Below are 19,883 nucleotides of genomic sequence, written 5' to 3'. Positions count from 1 at the left end.
TAAAAAGACTGAATTAGACAATAGTTTCTTAAATATGACGCCAAAAGCACAAGCATCAAGTGTAAATACAGATTAAATGGATTTCATCAAAATTTTGTGCATCAAAAGATACTATCAAGAAAGTAGAAAGACAACCCATGGAGTGGAAGAAAATCTTTGCAAATCATTTATATGATAAGGATCTAGTATTCAGAATATATAAAGAATATTTACAACTCAACAATAAAAAGACAACCCAAAAAGTATTTAAATAGACAATTCTCTACAGTAACTATACAAATAGCCAATAAGTATATGAAAAGATGTTCAACACTATTAGTCATTAGGGAAATGGAAATCAAAACCATAATGAAATACCATTTAATACCTGCTAAAATAGCTATGTATGGTTTTCAAAAGGAAAATAACAAGTGAGAAAGTGGAGGAATTGGAAGCCTCATAAATTTCTGGTGGGAATATAAAATGGTGCAGCTACTGTGGAAAACAATTTGAAAGTTCCTCAAAGAGTTAAATGTAAAGTTACCATATGAGCCAGTAATTCTACTACTATATCTATGCCCAAGAGAACTGAAAACATACAATCACACAAAAACTTGAACACAAATTTCACAGCAGCATTATTCATAATAGCCTAAATGTGGAATAATCTGAATGTCTAGCAAATGATGGATGGATGAACAATATGTGGTATATCCATAAAATGGACTATGGTGCAATTATAAAAGGAGTGAAGCACTGATACATGCACCAACATGGAAGAACCTTGAAAACATTGTGCTAAGTGAAAGATGCCAGACTCTAAAGGCCAGATATGGTATGACTCCATTTATATTAACTGTCTAGAACAAGGAAATCCAAAGTAGAGTAATGATTACCTGTAGACATTGGGCATGCAGGGGAATGGACTACATGTGGTTTCTTTTTGGGTTAATAAAAATGTTCTGGAATTAGGGGTGCCTGGGTAGCTCAGTCAGTTGAGCATCCGACTCGGTTTTGGCTCAAGTCATGATCTCATGGTTTGGGGCTTTTGATAGAAGTTAGCCACAGTTACTAACCTGGTTTGAACCCTGTATCAGTCTCTGGACTAATAGCACAGAGCCTGCTTGGAATTCTCTCTCCCTTTCTCTCTGCACCTACCCTGCTCTCTCTCTCTCTCTCTCTCTCTCTCTCTCTCTCTCTCAAAAATAAAAAACAAACTTTAAAGTGTTTAAAAAAAAACTTTCTGGAATTAGTGGTGATGGTCACTCAGCATTGTGGATATACTATAAAACCACTAAATTGTATGCTTTTAAAGGGTTAAAATAGTGAACTTATATTAGTTTTTTAACAATAAAAAAATTTTAAGTAATTAGAGTGTTGTCTTGATCCAGCTTTAGAACTCACAAACATGCGTACGTACGTATATACGTACATACATACATACATTTAAATAGTAATTTGTTTTCAACTGGTCCTCTGATTATTTTTTAGTTAGGCCCTTGGCAAAACAATTCACCAAAGGAAGTCACTGTTGATAAAACACAATGTTACATAAGCTGTAAGTATTCTTTTCCAGTAAAGAGTTCCATCAGGAAAATAGACACAATTGTAGATATTAAAAGCAAAAAGGGAATTAATATAAGGAGTGTAGTGTTTTTAAAACAATTGAAAAGACTATAGTGAAGACATAGACAGACCAACACTAGCTCTATAGCTTAACCACTCATTTCCATTGAAATGGATCACCCAGGTTAGGAACTGTGGCTAACTTCTATCAAAAGCCCCAGTTGTCTCAAGTACTCTGGGAGGCAATTCACAGGGCAATGCCTGGGGGCTGCTGAAAATTTTCCAGTTTTCCAAGGCCTATGCTTCTGTCCAGAGTTGAACAATGCCATTTGGCAGAATGTAAATTGCAGCTAGTGTCATAAAGGCCAATGTAGTTTACAAGTTTCAGGTCTTGTAAAGAGGGGAGAGCATAGGAAGAAGTGGGGCTACATAATTGAAAAACAAATCCAGTACATTTCCAAGAGTTAACTGTAATTAAAATATTTAAATCCTCACAAGTGTCATTATCTGATTGGCAGATGTTAACCCCAGTTTATGTGACTACTTTTTCTCATTTAATTAATATAAATATTTATATATTAATTATATATATTAATATATTTAATTAAATTAATATAAATTATTGACGTCTGTGGACTTTTTTTATGTTTATTTATTTATTTTGAGAGAGAGAGAGAGAGAGCAAGCATGAGTAGAGGAAGAGTAGACAGAAAGAGAGAGAAAGAATCCCAAGCAGGCTTCATGCTCAGTCCAAGGCTGGGTTCAATCTCACAACTATAAGATCATGACCTAAGCCAAAATCAAGAGTCGATGCCTAACCTACTGAGCCACCCAGGAATCCTATCTATGGACTATATTTTGGGCACGTTTTCCTTTCATAAGTTCTCATTCTTTAATAGGAAGTTCCACTTCTTCCCAGCAATAGACTACCAAGTCATCCAAGCCAGTAGGTGCTTTGAAAGGACAAAAACTGAAATGAAAGCAACATCTCTTTGGTTCACTTCAAGCCTACTATGCACATTTTTCTTTTCTTGATGATAATTGTTCTCAATCTAGCTTTCCAGAACAATCTGACTAACCTGGATTATGTTGAAACCTGATCTCAGAAAGAAAAACAGATATATGTGGAAGAGATGGGGTTTGAATCATTATTTAAATATAACTATTGTCATGAATTTCCTAAGATGAATTTAGGTTGGGGAAGATCAAGCTTCAGATCAGATAAAGAGTTAATATTTTCATCATCTTCTTAAAATACATGTTACATAAAGTCAACTTACAGTACATTAATAACTTAAAAACTAATAAAATCATCCCTTTGCAACAGATAATAGAAGGCAGAATCATATTATTAATAGATTTTAGACAAAATGGGGCATGATTCTTTTGAGTTACAAAGTGAGTAAAGCTAATATAATTTCTGCATGGGTACTTTTGACATTATAACCTAATTATATTATTCCCCTTACATTTGAAATAGAATGTTTCAGATTAATTTTGGATAAACTTGTAAAGAAAGAGTGTATTCCTTTTGCTCTTGTAAAGGAAGAGTTTATTTAGGTCATAAATAATAAAATCCTAAAAACTTACTTGCTTTGAATTATAGATCCCTAAATCAGCATGAATGCTAGCTAACACTTAGATTTTTATTTTACTCTCTTTGGAGAATCTAAGGCAATATTTTGGCCTTTTTCCTGTACAGGATGACCTCATCATTGGCTCATAAAGTAGGTGAAATAATGATACTAATTCATAGAAGCTATTTTAATATAAATGTATTTGAGTTGGAAAACACTGTAGGTAAGTATATTTCTTTTCTCTAAACATGTAACAGAAATCTTGTAACACAGCAGTATTATTATTAATATAGTTTTTTGCATAATCTTGATTTCCTGTCATAAAGTTATATTTTCAAAAGCAAAAATTAAATACAGAAATATTTTTGGAAAGTTAACATATGACAGTTACCTCAAAATGGTTCATTAATTAATTAGAATATTCTAATAATTATCCACCTATGATATTAAAATATTTTGAAAAAAACTTTAAACATTTTCAAAAGTTTTTAAAAAGAAAAGATTTTGAAAAAGTCTATGTCCAAGTTCAAAACATAGAGAACTAATACTTTTACCTACTGTAAGAATGTTTAATCTCTATCATGTGAGCTTCTGTTTGGTTGGGATCTTAAATATGTTGTTCATTGTATCCCAGCCTAGATCAATAAAAATGTGTTGAATGAATTGTAAGATATAAATATTGTTAATGGTTATAGTATCAACAAAGATGTGTCACTTCAAGATCAAAATGATGTTTCTTGTTACGTATAGTAAACTAGCATATTTTAGCCTTCCTGACAATGATAATCTTGCCTACTTTTACTTTACACTGGGTATAACACTTCTTTCTAAAACATAAAATCTGTTTTAATAAACATTATAGGTTACTATCTTTTTGGATAGTATGAGCTATTTCCCCTTCCTGAAATTTCTTATTTCTATATGTAGTCTTAATTGTTATGGGTAAAAACAGGTTAATAAAAAAACAAGTAAACAAACATTTAATAAATGTATCCCCTTTCAACATAAATGAGTCACTAAAACTTATTATTACAATCAATTCCTTTCAAAGTTCTTGCTGAATAGCTTAGTGACTAGCTCCTACAGGCTTGTGTGAGCCTCTGCCCTGCTGGTGAAGAATCCAGTCCAGGAGAATTTCTACCTTCTATCAACCCAACTGTTAGAAGAGAACAATTTTAAATTCAAAGACCTTAGAATTCAACAAACACATTCATAACAATTTAGAATCAGTCGTTAAATTTGACTACCAACCTAACACACAAACCAAAATAACTTGACAGGCAGGAATCGACAATGAAATTATTAAATATGAGCCTCTCTTTCAGAAGATGGGTTGAAAATAATGTTTTGTCAAGTTTTAGCATTAAATAAAATAAAACTGAGTTTTTTCTACTTGAAATTTGCCATAAATGTCCCTGCATACCTTATTTTCACTAGTCTTGCTAATGAACCAGCCTCAAAATTTTGAAGAGAAGGACTCTTTATTCAGAACTAGAAGAAAGAATGCCAAGGGAGGCTAGGAGTCACAGAAGTCAGTAGGGAGAGATTTTTTTAAAAAGTGAATTTAGCTATGTCAGTGGCTGTTGAGATGCCAAACAAAAGAAGAACTGAAAAGGGCATTAGGAAGATGCCAGTGTAGGAGGATGCTGGGCTCGCTTGTCCAGCTGATCGCTTAGATTCCACCCACATTGGCCTAAATAATCCAGAAAACTGCCAGAAGACTAGCAGAACGGACTCTCCAGAGCCAAGCATAGACAAGAGACCCACAGAAGAGGGTAGGAAGGGCAGAGAGGTGGTGCGCACTACACAGACTGGCGGGAGGGAGCTGGGGCAGTGAAGGGGCAGCCCCACCTGGCAAGGGAGAGCCCCGAGTCTGGCTTGCAAAAGCGGATGGGCCAGACTGCGTGCGTTCTGACAGCCAGTGGGACTTAACACCTGGAATGTTAAAAGTCAACAGTTCTGCTCTCAGGGAGTGGGGAAGGGGAGAGGACACCAGGAGAGAGTTGTTGAGCCCCAGAAGGACAGAGCTCAGCAGGGGAACAAAGGAACTGGCAAACGCCATTTCCTTCTCCCATCCCCCAGACAAAATTCCAAAGGGACCAGTTCCATCACTGAACTTGCTTGCACCACGAAAACACCCAATGCTGTGCTTCTGTGGATCCATCCCTCCACCGGGTCTGCCTCTCTCCTGGTGCTGCAGGAACCCGCCTACAGGGGACCAATGATGGCAAAGCAAGCTAAGTCTGCCCCTTCCACCCCTGTGCACCTTGCGAATCCACCCCGGCTAATACGCCCTTGGCAGAGGCCACAGAAAGAGCACCACAAGCCTGGGAGTATGCAAGTAGCCCAGACAGAGGCCATACCACTTCACAGTGAGTTCTGCCCCTGGGAGAGGAGAAGATAAGGTACACACCAGTCTGACTGCAGCCCCAGCAGTGGGCTAGGGGCAGACATCGGGTCTGACTGCGACCCTGCCCACCAACACAAGTTATTCCAGACAGTACAGGGGAAGTGCCCTGCAGTTTGGAGCCACCGCAGGGACTACCCAAAATGATGAAACAGAAGAATTCTCCTCAAAAGAAACTCCAGGAAGTAGCGACAGCTAACGAATTGATCAAAAACGATTTAAGCAATATAACGGAACAAGAACTTAGAATAATAGTCATAAAATTAATCGCTGGGCTTGGTAAAAGCATAGAGGACAGCAGAGAATCTACTGCTACAGAGACCAAGGGAATAAGAAATAGTCATGAAGAGCTAAAAAATGCTATAAATGAGGTACAAAATAAAATGGAGGCGGCCATAGCATGGATTGAAAAGGCAGAGGAGAGAATAGGTGAATTAGAAGATAAAATTATGGAAAAAGAGGAAGCTGAGAAAAAGAGAGGGGAAATTAGAGAACTAAGTGATGCAGTGAAACTCAATATCCGTATAATAGGAATTCCAGAAGAAGAAGAGAGAGAGAAAGGGGCTGAAGATGTACTTGAACAAATCATAGTTGAGAGAAGGAAACAGGCATTGAAATCCAAGAGGCACAGAGAACTCCCTTCAGATGTAACTTGAATCGATTTTCTGTATGACATATAGTGAAGCTGACAAAATACAACGATAAAGAGAATTCTGAAAGCAGCTAGGGATAAACAGGCTCTAACTTACAAAGGTAGACCCATAAGAGTGTCGCAGACCTATCTACCGAAACGTGGCAGGCCAGAAAGGAATGGCAGGAAATCTTCAATGTGATGAACAAAAAAATTATGCAGCCGAGAATCCTTTATCCAGCAAGTCTGTCATTCAGAATAGAAGGAGAGATAAAGGTCTTCCCAAACAAACAAAAACTAAAGGAATTCATCACCACTAAACCAGCCCTATAAGAGATCCTAATGGGGATTCTGTGAGTGAAATGTTGCAAGGACCACAAAGTACCAGAGACATCACTACAAGCATGAAACCTACAGACATCACAATGACTCTAAACCCATATCTTTCAATAATAACACTGAATGTAAATGGACTAAATGATCCAACCAAAAGACTTAGGGTATATGAATGGATAGAAATACAAGACCCATCTATTTGCTATCTACAAGAGACTTATTTTAGGCCTGAGGACACCTTCAGATTGAAAGTGAGGGGATGGAGAACTATCTATCATGCTACTGGAAGTCAAAAGAAAGCTGGTGTAGCCATACTTAGACAAACTAGACTTTAAATTAAAGGCTGTAACAAGAGGGGTGCCTGGGTGGCTCAGTCGGTTAAGCGTCCGACTTCAGCTTGGGTCATGATCTCGTGGTCCGTGAGTTCAAGCCCCACGTTGGGCTCTGTGCTGACAGCTCGGAGCCTGGAGCCTGTTTCGGATTCTGTGTCTCCCTCTCTCTGACCCTCCCCCGTTCATGCTCTGTCTCTCTCTGTCTCAAAAATAAATAAACGTTAAAAAAAATTTTTTTTTAATTAAATAAAAAAAAATAAAGGCTGTAACAAGAGATGAAGAAGGGCATTATATAATAATTACAGGGTCTATCCATCAGGAAGAGCTAACAATTATAAATGTCTATGTGCCGAATACGGGAGCCCCCAAATATATAAAACAATTAATCATAAACATAAGCAACCTTATTGGTTAGAATGTGGTAATTGCAGGGGACTTTAATACTCCACTTACAACAACGGATAAATCTTCTAGACACAGGATCAATAAAGAATCAAAGGCCCTGAATGATACATTGGATCAGATGGACTTGAAAGATATATTTAGAACTCTGCATCCCAAAGCATCAGAATATACTTTCTTCTTGAGTGCACATGGAACATTCTCCAAGATAGATCACATACTGGGTTATAAAACAGCCCTTCATAAGTATAAAAGAAGTGAGATCATACCATGCACACTTTCAGGCCACAATGCTATGAAATTTGAAATCAACCACAGGAAAAAGTCTGGAAAGCCTCCAAAAGCATGGAGGTTAAAGAACACCCTCCTAAAGAATGAATGGGTCAACCAGGCAATTAGAGGAGAAATTAAAAAATATATGGAAAGAAATGAAAATGAAAATACAACAATCCAAATGCTTTGGAATGCAGTGAAGGCAGTCCTGAGAGGAAAATACATCGCCATCCAGGCCTATCTCAAGAAACAAGAAAAATCCCAAATACAAAATCTAACAGCACATCTAAAGGAAATAGAAGCAGAACAGCAAAGGCACCCCAAACCCAGAAGAAGAAGAGAAAAAATAACAATCAGAGCAGAAATAAACAATATAGAATCTAAAAAAAACTGTAGAGCAGATCAATGAAACCAAGAGTTGGTTTTTTGGAAAAATAAACAAAACTGATAAACCTCTAGCCAGGCTTCTCAAAAAGAAAAGGGAGAGGACCCAAATAGATAAAATCGTGAATGAAAATGGAATTATTACAGCCAATCCCTCAGAAATACAAGCAATGATCAGCAAATACTATGAAAAATTATATGCCAACAAACTGGACAACCTGGAAGAAATGGACAAATTCCTAAGCACCCACACACTTCCAAAACTCAAACAGGAAGAAATAGAAAATTTGAACAGACCCATAAGCAGCAAAGAAATGGAATCAGTTATCAAAAATCTCCCAACAAATAAGAGTCCAGGACCAGATGGCTTCCCTAGGGAATTCTACCAGACATTTAAAGTAGAGATAATACCTATCCTTCTCAAGCTATTCCAAAAAACTATAAAGGGATGAAAACTTCCAGAATCATTTTATGAAACCAGCATTTGATTCCCAAACCAGACAGAGACCCAGCAAATAAAAGAGAACTACAGACCAATATCCCTGATGACTATGGATGCAAAAATTCTCAATAAGATACTAGCAAATCAAATTCAACAGCATATAAAAAGAATTATTCACCATGATCAAGTGGGATTCATTCCTGGGATGCAGGGCTTGTTCAAAATTTGCAAATCAATCAATGTGATACATCACATTAGTAAAAGAAAAGATAAGAACCACATGATCCCCTCAATCGATGCAGAAAAAGCATTTGACAAAATTAAGCATCCTTTCTTAATAAAAACCCTCGAGAAAGCCGGGATAGAAGGAACACACTTAAACATCATATAAGTCATTTATGAAAAGCCCACAGCTAACATCATCCTCAATGGGGAAAAACTGAGAGCTTTCCCCCGAGATCAGGAACACAACAGAGATATCCACTCTCACCCCTGTTGTTTAACATAGTGTTGAAAGTGCTAGCATCAGCAATCAGACAACAAAAGGAAATCAAAGGCATCAAAATTGGCAAAGATGAAGTCAAGCTTTCACGTTTTGCAGATGACATGATACTATACATGGAAAATCCGATAGACTCCACCAAAAGTCTGCTAGAACTGATACATGAATTCAGCAAAGTTGCAGGATACAAAATCAATGTGCAGAAATCAGTTGCATTCTTATACACTAACAGTGAAGCAACAGAAAGACAAATAAAGAAACTGATCCCATTCACAATTGCACCAAGAAGCATAAAATACCTAGGAATAAATCTAACCAGAGATGTAAAAGATCTGTATGCTGAAAACTATAGAAAGCTTATGAAGGAAATTGAGGAAGATATAAAGAAATGGAAAAACATTCCGTGCTCATGGATTGGAAGAATAAATATTGTCAAAATGCCAATACTACCCAAAGCTATCTACACATTCAATGCAATCCCAATCAAAATTGCACCAGAATTCTTCTTGAAGCTGGAACAAACAATCCTAAAATTTGTATGGAGCCACAAAAGACCCCAAATAGCCAATGTAATATTGAAGAAGAAGACCAAAGCAGGAGGCATCACAATCCCAGACTTTAGCCTCTACTACAAAGCTGTAACCATCAAGACAGCATGGTAATGGCACAAAAACAGACATAGACCAATGGAATAGAATAGAGACTCCAGAATTGGACCCACAAAAGTATGGCTAACTAATCTTTGACAAAGCAGGAAAGAGTATCCAAGGAAAAAAGACAATCTCTTTAACAAATTGTGCTGGGAGAACTGGACAGCAACATGCAGAAGGTTGAAACTAGACCACTTTCTCACACCACTCACAAAAATAAACTCAAAATGGATAAAGGACCTGAATGTGAGACAGGAAACCATCAAGACCCTAGAGGAGAAAGCAGAAAAAACCTCTCTGACCTCAGCCGCAGCAATTTCCTACTTGACACATCCCCAAAGGCAAGAGAATTAAAAGCAAAAATGAACTATTGGGACCTCATGAAGATAAAAAGCTTCTACACTGCAAAGGAAACAATCAACAAAACTAAAAGGAAACTGATGGAATGGGAAAAGATATTTGCAAATGACATACCAAAGGGTTAGTATCCAAAATCTATAAAGAACTTACCAAACTCCACACCCGAAAAACAAATAATCCAGTGAAAAAATGGGCAGAAGACATGAATAGACAGTTTTCCAAAGAAGCTATCCAGATGGCCAACACACACATGAAAAGATGCTCAACGTCACTCCTCATCAGGAAATATAAAACAAAACCACACTGAGATATCACCTCACACCAGTCAGAGTAGCTAAAATGAACAAATCAGGAGACTATAGACGCTGGCGAGGATGTGGAGAAAGAGGAACCCTCTTGCACTGTTGGTGGGAATGCAAACTGGTGCAGCCACTCTGGAAAACAGTGTGGAGGATCCTCAAAAAATTAAAAATAGATCTACCCTATGAACCAGCAATAGCACTGCTAGGAATTTATCCAAGAGATACAGGAGTACTGATGCATAGGGGCACTTGTACCCCAATGTTTATAGCAGCATTTTCAACAATAGCCAAATTATGGAAAGAGCCTAAATGTCCATCAAGTGATGAATGGATAAAGAAGTTGTGGTTTATATATACAATGGAATACTACTTGGCAATGAGAAAGGATGAAATATGGCCTTTTGTAGCAATGTGCATGGAACTGAAGAGTGTTCTGCTAAGTGAAACAAGTCATACAGAGAAAGAGATACCATATGTTTTCACTCTTATGTGGATCCTGAGAAACTTGATGGAAGACCATGGGGAGGGGATGGGAAAAAAAGTTAGAGAGGGAGTGAGGCAAACCATACGAGACTCTTAAAGACTGAGAATAAACTGAGGGTTGATGGTGGGTGGGAGGGAGGGGAAAGTGGGTGATGGGCATTGAGGAGGGCACCTTTTGGGATGAGCACTGGGTATTGGATGGAAACCAATTTACAATAAATTTCATAAAAAAAAAAGAACTGAAAAATGTTCTTGTGACATTGCTGAGGTCCAAAGAGTACTTGGCAGTTTAGTTGATGTTTGGTGGAAGTCAGATTACTGAATTAAAGAGTGAAAGGTGAGGAAGGAGAAAATGCAAGGATCAAAACTAGTTTGTGCCATTTCGAAGGGACACATGCACCCCCATGTTTATAGCAGCACTATCAACAGTAGCCAAAGTATGGAAAGAGCCCAATGGAGGAATGGATAAAGAAGATGTGGTGTGTGTGTGTGTGTGTGTGTGTGTGTGTGTGTGTGTGTAAAGGAGTATTACTCGGCAATCAAAAAGAATGAAATCTTGCCATTGGCAACTACGTGGATGGAACTGGAGGGTATTATGCTAAGTGAAATTAGTCAGAGAAAGAAAAATCAAATGACTTCACTCATATGAGGACTTTAAGAGACAAAACAGATGAACATAAGGGTAGGGAAACAAAAATAATATAAAACAGGGATGGGGACAAAACAGAAGAGACTCATAAATACGGAGAACACACTGAGGGTTACTGGAGGGGTTGTGGGAGGGGGGATAGGCTAAATGGGTAAGGGGAACTAAGGAATCTACTCCTGAAGTCATTGTTGCACTATATGCTAAGTAATTTAGATGTAAATTTAAAAAACAAAAACAAAAAAATAAATAAAACATTGAAAAAAATAGTTTGTGAATATTTGACAATGAAGAGAAGGAGACAGGAAAGTAATTACAGCCCTAAATTTCTTTGACTCTTTTTCATGAGAGTTGAGGTATATGTCCCATCCCTAGAATTTTTCACTCTGTGAATGCTTAACTAATAAAGAAGGCTTTTCCCATTTTCAGAACTGGACCCTAAGACAATGGCAGCTTCTTAAGAATAGAAGCACTGTTTATTTCTTAGAATCATTATCTTTAAACTTATATAGATTTTCTGAAAGTCTCATTTTGGTTCACCCCACTAGACAGAATCTACAACTAAACATCCATCTGAGATAAACCCTCCTGCATGGGTCGTCTGGGTGGCTCAGTTGGTTGAGCGCCCAACTGTTGATTTCAGTTCAGGTCATGATCCCAGGGTCATGGAATTCAGTCCCGTGTCAGTCTCCATGCTGAGCATGGAGCCTGCTTGGGATTCTCTCTCTTTCTTTATGCCTCTTTCCACTGCTCATGCACTCTCTGTCTCTCAAAATAAAAAAAATAAAATAAATTAATTTTAAAAACCCCGCTCTACTGTGGGTTATGGAGGGGCCATTGGAAACATATTCCAATACATTTCTTGGAATATGGTCAACATTCTGCAAGGGAGCCCACATAAAAACTGTGGAGAGACCTATATGGGAAGGAACTGACAGGTAGATAGCACCAATTTTTCAGTTATTTGGAAGAAATCTTAGAAGTGGTTTGTCCAACTCAAGTTGAGCTTCACCATCCAAAAAGGCATGGGTACAAATTGTTCTGAGTTTTGACAAAATTTAGACTTGTGAACAAAATAAATGACTGCTGTTGTTTAAGCCATTAAGTTTTGGGGTGGGTTTGTTATGCAGCATACATAATTGAAGCAGATGTTGGTGCTGGAAGTGATATGTTGTCATGGCATACAAAAACCTGTGGCATTGACTTCAAAGTTGGATGGTTATCAGAAGTGGGAAGGGCAGTGAGGGGTCTGTTTGTGGAAACCTAAGAAAATTCAAGGAGTGTTATGATCAACCTCAATGGTTGAGGAAAATGTAAAAGATTTCATAATACTGTTGGTGAAGGTTTAAAATAAGGAAAATATCATTAAAAGCTGGTAGAAAAATGGATTCTTGTTATATAGTGACAGAAATTTGATAACACTGTCACCTGAAGAAATGTGAAAACATGAACACATCTTCTGAATTCAATTATCTAGCTAAGGAGATTTTTCCACACAAAGTGTTAAAGGTCCTGCCTGGCTTCCTCTAGCTGTTTATTATAAAATTAAACTGGAGAAAGATGAGCTAAGAAGGGAAATTTTGAGTTTTTGAGGAAAATTTAGAAGAAATACAAATGATTCAGGGTCTGTTCAAAAATAAAAATGTCTTAGTCTCTTTAGATGACAAAATATTTTCAAATTAAAATATGGCTTCCACAAAAAGGTCAAATCCATGGCAGATCTGTAAGACCCTTTGTTAAGACATTATGAAGATTTAAGGTAATGCCTTATAGAGCCTTTCAAACAGACAAAAGACTTTCTAAAGATGTTAAAGGCATGCTTCATAGACCTTCTCCATTAAGCAATCATTTTCTAAGAAAATTAAGGACATGGTCCCTCAGTAATCCATTGTAGAGAAGGGTTTATCTCAAATAGATTTTTGTTTGTAGCTTTTGTGTAGTGGATTGAACCCCAATTAGTTTTATAGAAAATCTACACGTTTAAAGCTAAACATTTTGGAAGAAGTACTATTTTCTTTTTTTTTTTTTAATGTCTTATTTATTTTTGAGAGCACGCAGCCCGGGGAGGAGCAGAGAGAGGGAGACAGAGGATCTGAACCAGGCTTTGTGCAATGTAGGGCTTGAACTCAATATCATGAGATCATGACTTGAGCTGAAGTCCAACACTCAACCGACTGAGCCACCCAGGTGCTCCTAGAAGTACTACCATCTTGAACTAAAATGGACAGTACAAAAGGGAGAGGCTTTTAGAGCACCAACATATGCCTTCTAATGGTCAAGAAGAGCTAAGAATAAGATTCAGTTGTAAACTGTTTTACTATGGAAAAAGTAGAATGATTCAAAGGACAGGATCAAAAGCCCAGAGAGTGGAACTAAGCCACAGAGAATCATTCACAGGGAGCAGGACTGGGAACTGGCAACATGTGCCAGGAGAGTTGAACAATTGCTAGGGTCCAGACAGTGTTGCATTCATTTTCATCTTTTTTGAATGGAAATATCTACTGAGGCTATCTTATGTTCATTCCACCATTGTATGTTTGTTGTATGGGTGGTGGGGAAAATAACCTGTCTCTTTAGTTCACAGGTCTTCAGTTTGAAAGGACCTGTGCTTGAGAAACCTTATTTACAACTAGACCTGATATCTATAACATGATCCTGAATCTCAAGCCTGAGGCTGAGCCTGTAATGAAAGAAGACTTTTGGGAATGGGGGGTGTTGGGAAGATGTGTATTTAGCACATGGATAGAATAACAATTAGTTTGTGGCAATGAGCAGACTGTGGCAATTTTAAATACTGTCTCCAACTTATTTTGACACTCTTCTATGAAGAGATGGAGTATCTGGGTTTTTTTGTTTTTTGTTTTTGTTTTTTGTGTTTTGTTTTTTTGCCTTAATCTGAGTCTGCTTGACAAATATTATATGGCACTGTGTCAGCTGCTAAGCTTAGACCTCAAGAAACTGGCAGCTTGTGACCTGGGTGGCTCATCAGTTAAGCATCTGACTCTTGATCTCTGCTCAGGTCATGATCTCATGGTTTATGCGATCAGACCCCACACTGGGCTCTGCACTGACAGCTCAGAGCCTGCTTGGGATTATGATTCCCTCTCTGTCTCTCTCTCTCAAAATAAATAAATAAACATTAAAGAAAGAAAGAAAGAAAGAAAGAAAGAAAGAAAGAAAGAAAGAAAGAAAGAAAGAAAGAAAGAAAGAAAGAAAGAAAGAGAAAGAAAGAAAGAAAGAAAGAAAGAAAGAAAGAAAGAAAGAAAGAAAGAAAGAAAGAAAGAAAGAAAGAAAGAAAGAAAGAAAGAGGCATCTTCACTCTCTCCCTTGAAATGCTCGTGCTTGGAACCCTGCACCATATTGTGAGGAAGCTCAAACAGCATGTGAAGAACCCCAAGAGGGAAAAAACTGAAACCCCAGGTTCACAAAATCTGAAAGTCAACTACACTTCTTCCTCTTCCTTACCACAAGTATTTATCAAAATTATTAATTTTATCATACATGCAAAAATGTATAATATGCACATGTTTATATAGTAACTGTATCCACACCCCAACTTAAAAAGAAGATCAGAAATTTAGAGCACCCTATTTGCTCTCCACAATACATTCTATTCTTCCATTCTAAAGATCACTAAAATAAAGTACCAGCTTTTTTATACTTTATAAAGTATAATATAATATGCATATCTTTCAATGTTGCTGTAGGCAGCTGTATTTTATTTGTATTAAAATTTTGTAATAAAAACTTTTTGTACTCTGTTAATATTTGTTAATAATCTTTAGTTCCCAATTTGGGCCCCCAAGAAATCAGACTAGTAGTTGCCAGAGGTGGAGGGTAGATGGAAAAATTGAGTGAAGGTGGTCAAAAGTTACAAAATTCTAGTTATAAAATGAATAAGTCCTGTAAATGTACTGTATAGCATGATGACTATAGCTAACAATACTGCATTATATATTTGAACAGTTGCTAAGAGTAGATCTTAAAAATTCTTTTCACAAGAAATGTGTGACTAATGTGAGGTAATGGATGTGAACTATATTTATTGTGGTAATCATATCACAATATATACGTACATCATCAAATCACTATGTTCTACACCTAAAGCTAACACAATGTAATATGTTAATTAAATATCAATGAAACTGGAAAAAAATAAAAACAATTAATTTCCTGCCATCATTTTGGATTTTTTAGTTTCCTTTTGAATTGTTCTCATTGTTTGTTTTTATATTTTATGAAAAGTAATTAAGAGCTTTCTTTTATCTTATTGTAAATGATAATATTAACATATTGCATATTAATTTTTTGCTTAGCATATGTATATATTTAACTCTTTTCATTGTTTTATGTGCACCTCAAACAGATTACAGCTGGATTTTTAATGCAATTTAATATTCTCTGGATTATAAAAGATCATTTTATTTCTGCATATTTATTAAAAATATATTTGATCTCATTTACTCAAAAAATGTCATTATTTCATATGGTGTTATACTGTATAACTATGTCAAAATTTACTTATGCTATTTATGGACTTTCAGGTTATTTCCTGTTTTTACAATTGCAAGCCGTATTATAGTGATCTTGCACATATTTTCTTCTGGATGTGCGTCTTTGGGAGTAAAAACACTAGATGATAAGATATGTGCATGTTTAATTAACAAGGTAATTTTAATTTTTTTTGCAAAATGGTACCCAATTAGGTTTCATTAGTAGTGTATTAGAGTCTGTTTCTCCTTCTCCTCACCAATATACATAATATAACACTTTTTAACTTTTGACAGTCCAGACAGTGAAATAGCATCTGGAATAATGGTATTGTGGTTTGAATGTGCATATTTTTGATTACCAAGGAGACTGAACAGCTTCTCCTGGGCCATCCTTGCTTTCTCTTAAGGGAAATGCCTTTTCACATCTTTTGTCCATTTCTTTTTCTATTTGGCTGTTGATCTTTTTCTTACTGATTTATAGGAATTTTTAATATTTTGTTAATTTGTTTTCCATCATGTATGTTCATCCTTTTCCAGTTTTTGCCTTGTATTTGTATTCACAGTATAGCATCCTGTGATGATCTAAAGTACTTCTGTTAATGTATTTGAATATATTGTTCTTTTCCTTTAGTTTTAGTGTGTTTATTGTCTTATTTAAGAAATCTTGTACCACTCCAAAAATGTGAAGAAATTCTTCTGTATCTTCTTTTAAAACTTTTATAGATTAGCTTTTTATGTTACATCTTTAATTCACTTGGAATTGATTCTTATGTAGTGTGATGTAGGAATTTTTTTTCCAGTAGGCATAATCAATGATTTACCAATGATTCAGTAAATACTAAGTCTTTATTTAGTGCTCCAAACTTTCGCAGGGATATTTATCCCACCTTTACATTCAGAAATATTAATCCCAGGGCTGGGTGGCTCAGTTGGTTAAGCGACTCACTTCGGCTCAGGTCATGGTCTCACCGTTCATGGGTTCAAGCCCTGCACTAGGCTGTGTGCTGACAGCTCAGAGCCTGGAGCCTGCTTCAGATGCTGTGTCTCCCTCTCTCTCTGCCCCTCCCCTGCTCACACTCTGTCTCTCTGTCTCTCAAAAATAAATAAATGTTTTAAAAAAAAAGAGAAATACTTAAGCCAACTTAACTATGAATTAAATTTTCATAGGTGCATGAATATAGTCCTGGATTATTTAATTTGGTCATTGTTTAATTGACTGTGCACTGCTCTCAAACTGTCTTAATATAACTTTATGATATCTTGATATTTCATAGGGAACACCCCCGACCTCAAACTTTTTTCCTCTTAGAAATGTCTGGTTTATTATTGTTGCATTGTTCTTCCACGTAAGTTTTGGAAGCATCTTATAGAGAATATGTAAGAAAAAAAAATCTTGTCGAGATTTTGACTGCAAGCCTATTTAATATAAAGAAAATTTTAGCAGATTTTATATGTTTCTGCCTATATAAATGCCATATCTCTTGCTTTATTTAGATGTTCTGTTTTCTTTTAATAAAATTTTACAATATTCTCTACAAAGAGCTTGTCCATCTTTTGTATATTAGTTTTAAATATTTTATATATTTATTGATAATGTAAATGCTACCTTTTTACAATAAAATTTCAAATGAAGAACAACAATAAAAGTTCTCAATCATTAGTATAAAACTCAATTTTGATGCTGTGAATACATCCAGGTAACCAACAAATAGGTATTAAAATAGAATACCATCAGAACCCCAGAAGACTCCTGCACTCCCCAAGAAGTACCACTCTCCTGTCTAATTCATAAATTAGTTTACTTGTTGTTTTGTTTTGTTGTTTTTGTTTTTGTTTCTGAGAGAGCGAGAAAGAGCACGCACACAAACACATGGAAAGTGCAGAAGGACAATGAGAGAGAGAATCCCAAGCAGGCTCCTGGCTGAGCAAGCTGAGGCTCCATTCCATGACTCTGGGATCATGACCTGAGCTGAGATCAAGCATTGGATGCTCAACTGACTGAGGCACCCAGGCACCCCTTGTTGTTCTTTGTAACTGTATTTCAAAATAATTATAGAATATGTGACTGGATTCTTCAACTCAACGTTATATTTGTGAAATCCATCAGTGTAGCGTTAGCTTATTCAATTTTCATTGTCATGTGATATTATACTGCAGTAATATTCCACCACTTACTCTCTTATTCTAATACTGATGTGTAGTTTTGAGTTTTTGGCTATTAGTCATAGTATGGTTATGAACATTTTTTATACATCCTGGTACACATATATTCATATTTCTATTGGTATATACCTTTTAGATCTAGAATTTTATTTTACCCTATTTACAAGCTAGTAAGTTAGTTTCATGAATGCTGGCAGAAGACACAAGACCCCTAGCTTAGAGACAAAAACATGTACTACTCATGGCACACTAAACAGCACGAGTATCAATATATTTGTGCCAGCTTCCCTCTCCTGCCCCAAGACTCACGGGGATGAAGCAGCAATCAAGATGGAGCCTGTACACTTGAGTACGATGTTAAACAGGACTGGTTACAACAAGCATCTTTTTCTTCTAGATCAGGCAGCAAGCTTCCAAAATGTTATCATTAAATATAAAATTTATTCTATTTATTATTTGTTATTGTTGCAGTTAGTATTGTCACAGTACATTTTAAATATAACGTTGCACACAGATTTTAAGTGTGAGGATTGAGGAGTTTTGATAAATGTATACAGACTGAAGTAAGTCCCATGGCAGACATGATTCTATGATGGCCTCATCATAGAATTCCCAAGTCCCTAAGACATGCACACTACATACTCTCCTCCTTTTGAGTGTAGATAAGACCTTTGAATATGATATCACTCCCTTGATTATATTGTGTTATATAGCAAGAGAGATTTTGCAGATATTAACATTCCTAGTCAGCTGACTTTGATCAAAAAGGAGATTATTCTGGATGGGACTAACCTAATCAGGCAGCCATAAAAGAATCAAGCAGCAGCAGCAACGACACACTTCTCCTCCATAAGAAAATAATCGAGCATGTTGTAAACTGCCTGTGGAGGAGAACCTAAATTTTAGGCATTGAGAGTGACTTCTAGCTGGAAGTCAGTGAGACACAGAGAACTTAGTTCTACAGGGGCAAGAAACTGAATTCTTTCCACAATTACAGGAACTTGCAAGAGGACTCAGGGCTTCACATGAGATCTCAGCCCCAGCTACATCATGACTTCAGTCTTGTGGGACCCAGAACAGAGGACCCAGTTACGTCATGGCCAGAATTCTGACCTACAGAAACTATAAGATAATAAATGTTGTTTAAGCCACTAAATTTATGGTAACTTGCTATGCAGCAACAGAAGACTATTACATTCCCTCATCCTAGAGGCTGTTCTGATTTCAATCACCATATCTTAGTTTTGCCTTCCCTAGAATTTCATAAAAATTATAAATAATTATGTGTGTGGATGTGTGTGGCATCTTTTGCTCATGTTTTTATGTGCATCAGTAGTTTGTATTTTTTATGGCTAAGTATTTTATATTATTTATGTTAATATATAAAATTATATTATTTGTTGCTAAGTTTTTTATTATTATATAATGTAGTTCAATTTGATTATTCACCTGGTTTTGGATGTTTGAGTAGTTTTTAGCTTGGGGATAATATGAATAAAGCTGCTATTTTTAACATTCTTGGCCACAAATCTTATTTGGATATATGTTTCATTTCTTTGGAATAAGTACCTAGAGTAGAATTGTTGAGTCATAAGGCAAGTGGATGTGTATAAGATGTTGCCAAATTGTTTTCCAAAGGATTATATTATTTTTCACTCCCACCAACAATGCATAATCATGCCAATTTCTCTACCTCTTGCCAACACTTATTATTGCCAGTCTTTTTAATAGACTATGGAGTCAGACTGCCAAAATTTGAATCCTGGCATTGATGCTTAGCGTACGACCTTGAGCAAGCAATTCTCTGTGCCTCAGTCTTATTATTTGTAAATTGAGAATAATATTAGTGCCTGATCCATAGGGTTGTTTTGATGAATAAATGAATTTATGTATATAAAGTCCTTAGAATTGTGCTTGTCATCTAAAATTACACAAATAAAAATTAATATTTAAAA

The 19,883-nt window shown here is 36.2% G+C and overlaps 1 protein-coding gene across 5 annotated transcripts in view; it reads right to left on the bottom strand.

Moving 5' to 3' along the window:
• The window catches only part of IQCM (IQ motif containing M), a 664,496-nt gene that overhangs the window by 72,096 nt on the left and 572,517 nt on the right, over window positions 1-19,883 (bottom strand). The gene's annotated exons all lie outside the window — the stretch shown is intronic.

The sequence above is a fragment of the Neofelis nebulosa genome, chromosome 3 (assembly GCF_028018385.1).
Source record: "Neofelis nebulosa isolate mNeoNeb1 chromosome 3, mNeoNeb1.pri, whole genome shotgun sequence".
Lineage (NCBI taxonomy): Eukaryota > Metazoa > Chordata > Mammalia > Carnivora > Felidae > Neofelis > Neofelis nebulosa.
Note: the sequence above shows the minus strand (reverse complement) of the source record. Positions and strands in the feature narration are given on the sequence as shown.